Here is a 12,078-nt window from a genome sequence, read left to right as displayed (position 1 = left end):
GCTTTTAGTTTAGTCATAACAACGCGAGACAAAATGCACGGCCCTATTCTGAATAGATTCGCATTTTTCAATCAAATACTTTTGATGGGGAGACCAGACAGATGCAGCGTATTCAATCTGAGGTCGAACAAATGTTAGGTAAGCTAGTTTACGAATAACTTTAGTAGAATTATGTAACTTGCAGGGTATGTACCCTAATAATCTCGAAGAATTGGCGCATATGCATGCAATGTGCGTTGACCACGAAAGAGTCAGTTAGGTTAACACTAAGATATTTCTATTGAGTATCATGCAAAATAGTGATGTTATCTGTGTGTTAAGAAAATGTAGAGTTAGTATGCTTGCGGCTAAAAGAAATAATTTTACATTTAAGAACGTTAAGCTTCATTACCAAAGTGTTACACCAAACAGAAATAAGTTCAAGATCTTTTTGGAGGGTTGCATGATCATTATCACTCTTAATAGGACGGTAAAGAATGCAGTCGTCCTCAAAAATGCGCACGTGTGAGGAAATGTTATTCGGTAAATCCTTAATGTATATTAGAAATAGTAATGGTCCAAGAACGCTGCCTTGTGGTACACCTGAAGTAACGTGTGAACGAAGAGAGGAAAAATGTTGACTGTGCTGCATTGTTAGCTCTGGTGTTACCATATGCTCTTCGATGTTGAACTGACCTCACAGGCTGTTTCTGCCTAATCGAGGAAGTTGCAGGAACATATCTAGTATTGTGATTGCACTGCATTACAGTGATATGTGTTGATATGATGCTCCGTCATGCGAAGGTCCTACAAATAAATGTTCATACGTCAGATATGCCTTCAAAATACTCAATGAGGGCAATAACATTGTTACGGAGAGTTGTGCAGAAATGACTTTATTTACAGGAGATGAATGATGGTGAACGCGCAATCAGGCCTAGAAGCACTTCGTCCTCCTCTTCTTTCCAACTGCTTCTTGTATGCTCGTTACATTCCCCCACAAGCAGACGAAGCCCGTAGGGCGAGTTAGGAGGCATCAGTACGGTAAAAACGTTTCAGGCGAGCAACATGAGTCACTTGCGTTCTACTTCATCGCCGGCTATTGCCCAGGAGGCGAGCTATTACATAACAAAGTTCACTCAAACACTCCAGGACAACGTATGGGCCGGAATAGTGTGACAGGAACTTTTGACACAAGGCCCGCTTGCGTTGCGGTGTCCAAAGAAGCACCAAGCCGCCTTTGGCGAACGAAACAGGCCCGTGACGCTCGTCGTAACGGTCCTTTGAACGGTGTTGCGAGGCCAACGTACGAAGACGGGCTATTCGGCGGGCTTCTTCAGCGAGGCACACAGTCTTTGACACAGAATCGTCGTCGTGCAGGATAAAGTATAAGAAAGTATCGAGAGGGCTGCGCGGTAGCCTTGCATAGAGGAGATAAAATGGGCTGTAGTTCGTCGTTTCATGTTTCGCCGTGTTGTATGCTTAGGTTATGAAGGGCAGCACGCCGTCCCAGTTCTTATGGTTGGAGGAAGCATACACGGCAAGCATGTTTGTCAGTGTTCGGTTCATCCTTTCAACGAGGCCATTGGTCTGTGGATGATACGGTGTGGAGTGACGGAACTCAGAAGTGCACAGACGAAGTAGCTCCTCAACGGCGTCCGCAGTGAACTTGCGACCACGGTCACTGATGATAACACGCGGCGGGCCATGACGAATGACTACGGATGCTCGTTACAATATGCTCAGTCAGGATAAAGTCTAATGATTAGGTGTCTCGCTCAAAGATATTGGTGTTCTCGTAATACACTGCCGCCTATGTCAAGTTATGAATGACAGGAAACCGACTATTCAGTCGGAGAAAGCACAGAGGAAAATAAATGTTTAATTGAAATAACGATCAAATGAAAAATAAAAACAGAATTTCTACATGTGGGACCATATCTTCCAAGATATGTTTGAAATGCTTTGCCAGTCGAGGCTTTTAGAAAATTAATTGGTGTAACGTTCCGTGCGTTATGGGCGTGTGTGAAGCATCGACCAGGCCGACATGGTGAAGGGCGAAAAACTGCTTGCGTCCTTTATTGCGCTTGCTTATAAAGACACGCCAAGAGCAAAGAGGGAAAAGTAAAGAGAAAGGGCACGGCTCGTGCCGAGTAGAAATAATGACGTGGGTTGCGCTGGTAAGCGTGCTATCAGATCACGATACAATTGGGTAGCCATATTGAGAAATAAGCCATCCTTACCTGACAGCGGATGTGAAACTTCCTTAAAAGCTATTATAAGGTTATAAGGATGTAGCAGTATTATTTTACTATACCTATCACAGTAACCTACATTAACATTCTTGTGAGTTAAGAGTTTGACCCAAATAAACCACGGTGCAATCCAGGGGCGTAGCCAGGGGGGGTTGGGGGGGGGGGGGTTCAACCCCCCCCCCAAATTTTTTCCGCAACCCCCCCCCTCCCTCCCCCCCCCCACACACACTTATACCCACCCTTAGTTCTCGTCGCTTCGCGCTGACATAATTCATGAAACCGGAGCTACTATCACAATTTCATTCCTGGGCGCTTCCGTTTGGGTTGGTAATTTACAGCGAATCATGTCTGCATATGGAAAAAACTGTCACGGTGTTTGTCAAGGCTTTGACACTCTGTGATGTTTTGGGCGAGAATGTGGCGGCCGCATTCTGAAGCAACAAATGCGCAACAAATGAAGCAACAAATGCGGCAGCCGCATTTTAGATGACGGCGAAAACGCTCGAGGCCCGTTTACTTGGATTTAGGTGCACGTTAAAGACCCCAGGGGGTCGAAATATCCGGTATACATTTCCGCCGCTTCCCTTCAGGTGCCGGTTAGGCCGCGCTCGCGCAGCATCTTAGGCTACGTTCGCACTTGGTCTCGAAGCTGTCGGAAGCGGCAAAATCTTGCAAAAATCCTCCCGCCGAGGCGGCAAAACAGGCAGAAAAACAGGCAGCGAGCCAAATCGGTCTCGGGCCGATTTTTTCGCCATGGCGAAGCGGAAACGCGGCGGAAAGTCGTTCTGCTTCACTGGAAGCTACACTAGCATGTAAACAACCGGTCGTAAAATTGAACATGGCACCAAAAGTGTAGGCTGTAATGCTGATCAACGCGATCAAGAACCAGCCCTTGCTCTACGACAAGAGTGGCACTAAAACGTACTGTCAGCAATACTCGCGATAGTATTCAACATCGCGCGACCGGAGGTGCGGCAACGAAGCCTTGGCGTGACCCAACTTCTCGAGCTTTTGCAAAGCCAGGCGAACCCATGCACCACCGCTGTTTCCGAGGTGTCCGCGTCTTCCATTTATTCATTGTCCATTTCTAAAAAACAAGTAGGTAGAAGTATAAAAGCCATTTCTTCTTCCACTTCCACGGCAGACAATAGTTAGGCAGATTCCTCGTTGGCGCTCCATAATTCTCCTCGCACGTGTACAGTATGTTGCAGAAGTCGCGGGGTGCTTCTCGTCACGACGATAGATTGGGAGCGTAGGTCTCACGTAGGACGCGCAGGCTTTGGCGAGCCCCAACACAAGGGCCAGCCCGGGTTTTAGCTGTGGTGTTCCCGTTGCCCCTTAGGTGTCCTGGAGGGGCCGAAAATACGAAATGATGAAATGTTATTACAACTTGTAAATAAAAGCCATTAAAGAAATATTATCACGCCTAGGCACCAACCTGTGACTCAGCGCTACCGCGCCCGTGCGAGGAGAATTACGGAACGCCAACGAGGAATTTACCGAAGGTCGCAGATGACACGCGAAGTTGCGTAAAATGATCACTTTTGATGACGGTATGTGGGTCAAAGAATGAACATACCACTCGAAATAATGCGATAATGAGCGCGACCACGCCGACAAACGTACGCAGACGAGATGGATCTGGACGAAAACGGCAGCGGCGGCCGCGACGGTATGCAAAACAAATGTGAACAACTTGGACAGGCGCGGAAAAAATTTTCCGGCCGCTTTGGCCTTTCCGCCCGCTTTGGCCTTTCCGCCCGCTTACCGCTTCCCAAGTGCGAACGTAGTCTGCGCGAGAAACGTCTCTTGTTTGCGATTGCGCCCCTACGGAAGGCTGGTAATTACTGTTGTGTTGTGGAATCCCAAACCAGCAATGTACACACGAAGGGGTTGATGACAGCAGCCAAATTCCACCGACTCGCAACAGAATGCACGAAACAGACAGCCGACAAGCATGCATGAATTACTGCTGTGCGCAGTACAGCGTAAGTAAACTCTTGTTGCAGGCGCTGACAGTTCTCGTCGGAGTTCACGCGTCCTGAGAAATTGATTATGTGCACTATGCACTCAACAAGACCGGAGCTCATTCCTGCATCACTAGTACACCAATCAGTCGAGATTCTGTGAGGTACAAGGCCGCTTCCTGTTTGCACTGGCGTAAGTGAAGCAGAAATGAGTTGCACGCACTATTTAAAATGCGTACACATGCCATATCTATGCTGTGCGGTGAAATATTCTGTACAATTCTGAATCTGTTGACGTAAAGGCAAATGACGGCTGCACGCTCGCAGACAGCGGAAGACACAGCGGCCCATGCACTTGCCGCAGGAAATGCAACCCTCTCGTATGAGGGAGCAGGGCGACGAAAACTTCGGAAAAAAAAAAGCCTTACGCGTTTTTGCGCGTATTTAAGTTTTCTAGTGCAAAGACGCAGCGAACAAGCTATTGCTATGGGAGTAGGTATAGCCTGGTCAGACGTGCATTTCCACGCGTATAGCCGTCCTTAACTTGTGAAACGCACTTCGCCCTGACGAGGACGACGCCATCTACGCTTAACGGATATTAACAATTAATGATGTCTTCTCCGATCGCACGGGTCGTCTCAATGATGCGTTTTCGAAGACTGGTCCATTCAGTGGCGCGATGAGAGACCGTTGCTCCAAAAGCCCACTGTACCTGTCGTACTTACTGTGTTTACTGAGCTTACTTTACTTTTTACTTAATTTCTTTACAAGCACACACACACGCGAGGGGGGGGGGGGGAGTGGGGGCGGTCCCATGTCTTTGATATACATATAATATGTATACAGTCTGCTTAAACTACCGCTATTTATTATCGATCACGTGAAGTAGAGAAAAGCAGAAGCTTGTCCCCCCCCCCCCCCCCGGTCGGGCCGGTAAACCTCCCCCCCCCCCCCGAAAAAAAGTTCTGGCTACGGCCCTGCAATCCTGGCGACTCTCACGTCACGATCATTGGAGACTTGTGGTGTCGCTGCTACTGTGGTCGGCGCTTCGTGCTCTTCGCGATTTTCACTCTGAGCTGGGTCATCGTTGGGTCTGAATAGGGCACTAGATGCATCCTATTACGCACAAGCACCACGTTGGGTGTTTCCACGATGTACGAGAGGGGCTTGGAGGCTGGGCTAAGAACACACGCCATATCCTTCATGTCTCGGACCCACATCATATCTACAGGCTGCAGCGGAGGAAGGAGGGTCGCGGCATGACGGCGATCTAAGTCTTTCTTCTGCTGCCTTCTCACCTCTTCGTCTTGGCACTTGACATCTTCTGGCGCCGGCCACTTGGGTTCCAGGTGGTCCACTGTCTTTGTAAGCCTGATTCGCAGGCTGCGACCGAACAGAAGCTGCGCTGGGCTGAACCCTGTGACGCCTGCAGTGTGTCTGAATGACAGAAGAGCCAGAAAAGGATCGTCTGCTTTCGCGAACAATTCTTTGATCGTACGCGCCATCCTTTCCACTTCCCCATTTGACTGCGGGTAGTTTGGACTTAAGGTGATGTGTTGGAAGCCATAGCGCTTCGAAAAAGCGGCAAAGGCATGTGAAGCAAACTGCGGTCCATTATTGCTTCATACTACTGCGGGAATGCCCAAACGAGCAAAAATTCTTTTGACTGCATTGATGACTGCCTCAGAGTTCGTGCTTCGCACGTAGATCACTTCAGGGTAGCGAGAACGATAATCAACTACTATAGTAGGCTACTAGTAGGTAGTTGTGTCCCTTGTAGCTGAACACGTCCATTCCTACTTTTTGCCACGGTTGCGCTGGAGTCTTCATTACCACCAATGGCTCACTTCTTTGCACTCGTGTGCCTGCACACTGTCTGCAGCGAGTGACTCTGTCCCGTATTTGCTGCGAAAGTCCGTACCACCACACGGAATCCTGGGCCCTTGGGCGGCATCGGTTAATTCCCTGGTGGCCTTCATGGATAAGTTCGAGCGTATCCTTTTGCAGCGAGGCCAGGATGACAAAGCGATTACCTTGTAGCAAGATGCCGTTGCACAAAGAGAGATCACCTCGATGACTCTAGTAATTCTTGATGTGCTCCGGAAGCATGTCTCGACGAGGCCAGCCCTGAGTGCAGTATTTGATGAGCTGGTTGCATTCCCAATCCAGTTCTTGGTGCCTACGAACATCATCTACAGTAACCAGCTTCGTGTATGTGACCGTAGCAACTTGAAATTCCACAAACTCCTCTACCACATCCACCGGACTGATCGACGGCTTTTCATCTGGAGCCCTTGAAAGAGTATCCGCAGTGGCTAGCGGTTTGCCAGGAACGTAGACCACGCTAAATTGGTAGCCCATAAGTTTGATGCTAAACCTATTCTGGTTAACATCCCTGCCTTCTCTTTCTCTCCTCCTCCTCCTTTGTACCGCTTCATAAGCGACCTAGATGCGAACGCTACCGCGCGTCGCTCGCCCGATGGTTGTTCCTGCAGAAGAACTGTTCCCAATCCAAATGAGCTCGCGTCGCAAGAGACAGTGGTGTTACGACTGGGATGATACTTTGCAACGCACAGGTCTGAGGTGAGCATCGTCGTTACTCGATTAAAAGCAGTCTCTTGAAGCGGTCCCCATTGCCACGCATTTTGCTCGCCTAGCAAAGTGCGAATAGGGGCGGTTGCCTGCGAAAGGTTGGGCAGGAAGCGACCAATATGATTAGCGATGCCGAGGAATCTCCTTACCCCAGCAACGTCCTAGGGTGGTTCCAAGTTGCGCAGTGCGAGTTTGCTGGGACTTGGCGAGATACCGTTGGCATCGATGACCACACCCACAAACTCTACTTTGTCTTGACTGAAGCAGCATTTTGACTTGAGTTTAACTCTGGCTCTCCTCAGACGTTCAAGAACCTCCGCAAGTCGCTTGTGGTGCTCTTCTTGGTCTTTGCCAAAAACCAGGATGTCGTGTATCATGTTGACGACGTTGTGTTGCCCCTCCAGAACTCGAGCCATTTCTCTCTGAAAATACTCCGGTGCTGAAGTCAGGCCGAAAGGTAGACGACTGTAACAGTAGTGTCCAAATGGCGTAATGAATGTTGTATACTATTGGCATTCTTGGGACAATGGCACTTGGTGAAATCCTGCTGTCACGTCCAGCTTCGAGAACACTTTGGCGTCGCCCAGTTGCCCGAGCACCCATTCGACCGTTGGAATCACGTGCCTTTCACGAAGAACTTCTTTGTTGAGCTTTGTTAAGTCCACCCATATTCGGATGCCGCCTGATATCTTTGGTACTGCAACCAGACCGGCACAATATGGCGTCGGCTTCGTAATGCGCCTGATGACACCTTGTTTTTCCATCTGGTCCAGCTCCTGCTTTACCTGGTTGTACAGAGGAATGGGAATTCTGCGAGGTACACTGAGAGCAAATGGCCTGGCATTTGGCTTGAGTCGAATAGTGTACTCCTCCCCTACGGTACCAAGCCCTTCGAAGATGTCCTGGCCAGGGGCTGCGTCGCTTGCAGAGCTGGCTTGCTTTTCAGGTCTCTGTTCGGCGTCGATGAACTTCACAACTCCCAATGCGAGGATAGCAGGGTAGCCTAGTAGAGGTGCAGACTGTTAAGGAATGACGTAGACTGACTGTACGCAGGTGCGGCTCTTCCACTCCAACGTAGCTGTGAATTGACCTGTTACTTTAAAAGGATAATTTCCTGTACCGGTGAGATGACCCTCCGGTTTTTCGAGTCGCGACGGTACTCCCGAAAAAGTGCTTGGAACGATGGTAACTTACGCTCCTGAGTCAACCTTGAACTTGAGTGGGACTCCATTCACGTGGACCCAAACAAACTTAGCATTTGCCTCATTGGTCTTGACAGCATTCATCTCAATGGCATGTGACTGTCGGCTTTGCGAGCGTTGTTTAGCTAAACAAACTGCTTCGAAGCGCCCTTTCCTTTTGTAAAACTTGCAAACAGATTTGTTAGCAGGACAAAACTGCCACTCACGAGAAGTGCCCTTTCCTTTTGTAAAACTTGCAAACAGATTTGTTATGAGGACAAAATTTCCGCTCATGCTCTTCTCGTCCGCAGAAGTGACACGATCTGCGCGCACCGGCGAGGAGCGGTTCTCGTGACCCCGACGCTTGATTACGCGACTGCCTTCTCGCTGTCACTGGGTCTGGCCTGCGTTTCGCTGCGTCAACGGCGACTGGCCCAGATAACTGGCTTTCTCGTTCACGTTTGTCTCGATCGGCATCTTCGTGCAGCCGTGCATGCAGGAGCGCTTTCTCAAGTGTCAAGCCACAAGTGCGGCAGAGTTGTTCCGATAATGTGCTGTCTAACCAACCAACGATAAATCGGTCTCGAACGAGCCTGACCTCGACGGACGCTGAGCCGTAGTTGCATCTTTTAACCATATTTCGGAACGCGGAATAAAAAGCATCGACGCTTTCGTCTCCTTGCTGCGTTCGCTTGTGAAAACGATAACTCTAGCTCGTGAACTTCGTTTAGCGGGTGCACGAAATGCGAGGTGAACTTGCTTTTAACAACGCTGTATGACTGAACTTCTTCGGCCGACAAGTTGAAAGACGCCAGCACGCGTCGAGCTTGAACACCCATGCAATAAAGAAGCGTTCGTACCCGAACCTCGTCGGTAGCTTGGTGCAATTCTGTAGCGTAGGCATAGTCGTCGAACTGCTCAATCCAGGCAGACCATGTACTTGGGTCGACGAAGTCGAAGCTCGATGCCTGTTGGAGTCCAGGTACTCTGGCAAACGTAGAGTCCGGCTTGTTCGCCAAAAGAGAGAGCGAACGGCGGCCACTTCTGACACCATGTACGATGAAGGGTGCTGACAGACGTTATCCGTGTCTACCCAAGTGACTAGCCTAGTTGACCGAACGAATGCCCACCTTTATTCGGCAACACCAAGGAGGTTTAAATAAAACTTGCTGGAGTGAAGCTGAAGCCGCGCGCCGCCATGTTGGCATAGGCAGAAAGCGTGCCTTCTGCCACGGCAGCCGCAGTGCGTAGTCAGTGTGGTGGCATCCGGACGTTGTAATCGTTGCATCGTGTGTTGCGTACGGCTGCACAAATCGAGCGAAAAAGGGCTCTGTGATTACGTTTCACTTGTAAGTAGCAAATTTTGAACTTCATGAAAACTTCTCTACCTGTTGCAACACATGCTGACAGCTCGCAATCTGTCGGCAATTTCGCATCTGACGGTCATTGTTTTTTCCAAACAGGTTTCCTAAGGGCCCAAATGTGCGAAGCACGTGGGAGCGGGCTGTTTGGCGGGAAGGCTGGAAACAAAAAGACGGCGATCACGTGTGTTCGAGGCACTTCACGCCGGGTTGTTTCGAGCGGACCGGGCAGACGATACAGCTGCGACCCGGAAGTTGTCCGACGGTGTTTCACGCATTTGCAAACCACCTGCAAAAGCCAGTTAGTACACATTCTTGTACTAAATGACATCACCAGTGCGGAGCGTGAATAGGAAAAGAACGCACCGCTTGCTATTCGCTGAAATTAAATAGCTGACCCCCTAGATTTCGTAATCGGTTGCTGTGTTGTCTTAATTAAAAGGTTTGCTCGCAACTACGAGGTGTAAAGTAGCATCGTTTGGGCAGTATACGAGCAGTTATTTTGTCTTACATTTGTGCCTCTTCTGTTCTTATATTTGTGATTGCTTTACGCAATGCCGTGACTAAAGCCAGTAGTTTTAAACTGTGCAATTCTCTTTCCAGCTGAAAAGAAAGCGAGCACCACTGATCCCTCGGAGTACTCCAGCCCACAAAGGTGTTGAAGTTGGCAAAGTTGTTGAAGGTGCGGCAGTTGCATCACCTACAAAGCATCATTACAAATAAATGCTTCATGGTTCTCAAGAGGAGATAGCAAGGCTCAAGAAGATCAAAATTCTACAGCAGAGGAAGCGGAGATTGACAAAAAAAAAAAACGAGACTGCTCAAGAGATAATAAGGCATATCAAGGACCAAAGCTCATGTCTGAGGAGGGCATGGCGGTCCTCACTGCAGCCTTTTCCCCTGGTATACAGCAACTCCTCAACAGGGCAGGAATAGACCACAAAGGCACGTATCCATCTGAGCTGCGTGCATTTGCGTTAACGCTGCACTTCTATGCTCCGTCAGCTTATGAGTACGTATGTACGCTTGAAGTTTAACGGAGCACTGCCAGCAGATTGCACTATATATACGAGAATGAGACAGTTCCATCAACGGGGAGCCTGGCTTCACAGCTGAGTCACTGTCTTTCTTGAAAAAACTTGTCCACTGCCACACGGAGACTCTGTAGTGTACTTTGATTGTCGATGACATGTCAATCAGGAAACACGTTGAGCTTGTGGGCTACAAAATGGTTGGATATGTGGACTTTGGGCGTGGAACGCATGATGACAGTGTGCCTGAAGCCAAAAATGCATCTGTGTATATGCGCCTTGGCTTGAACTTGTGAATGAAGTAGTCACTTGGGTATTTTTTTATTCATTTCTTGACAGGAGCAGAGAGAGGCGAGCTAACGAAACACAGTATATTGAAAAGGTAATGTCAATAGGTGTTGAGAGAGAGAGAGAGAATAAACTTTAATGAAAAGAGCACGCGAGCTACCCACTCTGCAGTGGGTAGCTCCTCCACTCTGCAGTGGGTGGTCCCCTCAGTCCAGGAGTCCAGCGGCCTTAGCTGCCCTTGTCGCTCGGTTGACCAGGTTGAGCTGGTCCGTCGTGTCGGAGCTGGACAGCGCTGCCTCCCATTGCCGTGTGGTGGGGTGTATTATGGGTGTGAGCTGTGGTGTGTTTGCGCAAGCCCATACCATGTGGTAAGCGTTGCACATTGATCGCAGTGTGGACATTTCTAGGAATACAGCACAAGGTGTATGGCGTGGTAAAGACTCGAATGTGGATATGTGTTTGTTTGGAGTTTTCGCCATATTACGGCTTCCTCTTGCGACAGAACATTATGCGGTGGGGTAGTGTTCTTCGTAAAAGGCGATAGTGTTGTATGATGTGCGTGTAGGTTAATGGTATGGGCTCTGGTTGGAACTGCTCGGCGCGGTCATCTCGCGGCTCCCGGTGTGCATGCGCTCGGGCGTAGGCGTATGCCTGCTGATTGCCGCGTAAGGACTCATGCCCCGGAGTCCACACAATTTATATGTATGGTGGCAGCAGGTGCGCTCCATTCTGAATGCGTTGTGCGGTCCTGGAAATTTTGGCCCTGGAATAATTTCTGCATGCCGTCTGAGAGTCCGTCAGAACTATCACGCAATCTCAGTGCGGTCTCGTCGTGATGGCTAACGCTACACTCTTAAAAATAAACTTAGTAAATAGCTAGTAAATGCACGTTTTTACTAAGTTACTGTGTCTTTTACTACCTTCTGACTAGTTCTGTACTAGCCAGCGGTTAGTAAAGCTAGTAAGTGCTGCCTTTGCTAACCAGAAATGCTTCTTAGTAGTTTTTATTGCGATAGCAATTATATGGACACTTCAACCGGATTTTTGCCGTCGCCGTCGCCGTGAGGTTCCGTATAGATAAAATCTTCGCCGCGCGCCGTATGCCCCAGAGGCAGCGTGCGGGGACGCGCGCTATCACGGAGAGCGAACGCACTCAATCTCCCACGCACAAGCAAGGAAGCGGAAAGCCAGCGCCGGCACTTCTCTGCCAACAACCGCGCTCGTCACTCGTCCGCGCAGTCTCTTATCTCTCCCACGCGCAAGCAAGGAAGCGGGAAGCCAGCGCCGGAAGGAGCGGGGGGGGGGGGGGGGGCGCACTTCTACGCTGCCAACAACCGCACTCGTCGTTCGTTCGACCGCACCGTCTCTTATCTCCACACGGCTCTGACCTTTATGCGCATTCGCCGCTCAGTTTCCGTTGAAGC

This window comes from Dermacentor silvarum, unplaced genomic scaffold, assembly GCF_013339745.2.
Source record: "Dermacentor silvarum isolate Dsil-2018 unplaced genomic scaffold, BIME_Dsil_1.4 Seq463, whole genome shotgun sequence".
Classification (NCBI taxonomy): Eukaryota; Metazoa; Arthropoda; class Arachnida; order Ixodida; family Ixodidae; genus Dermacentor; species Dermacentor silvarum.
Note: the sequence above shows the minus strand (reverse complement) of the source record.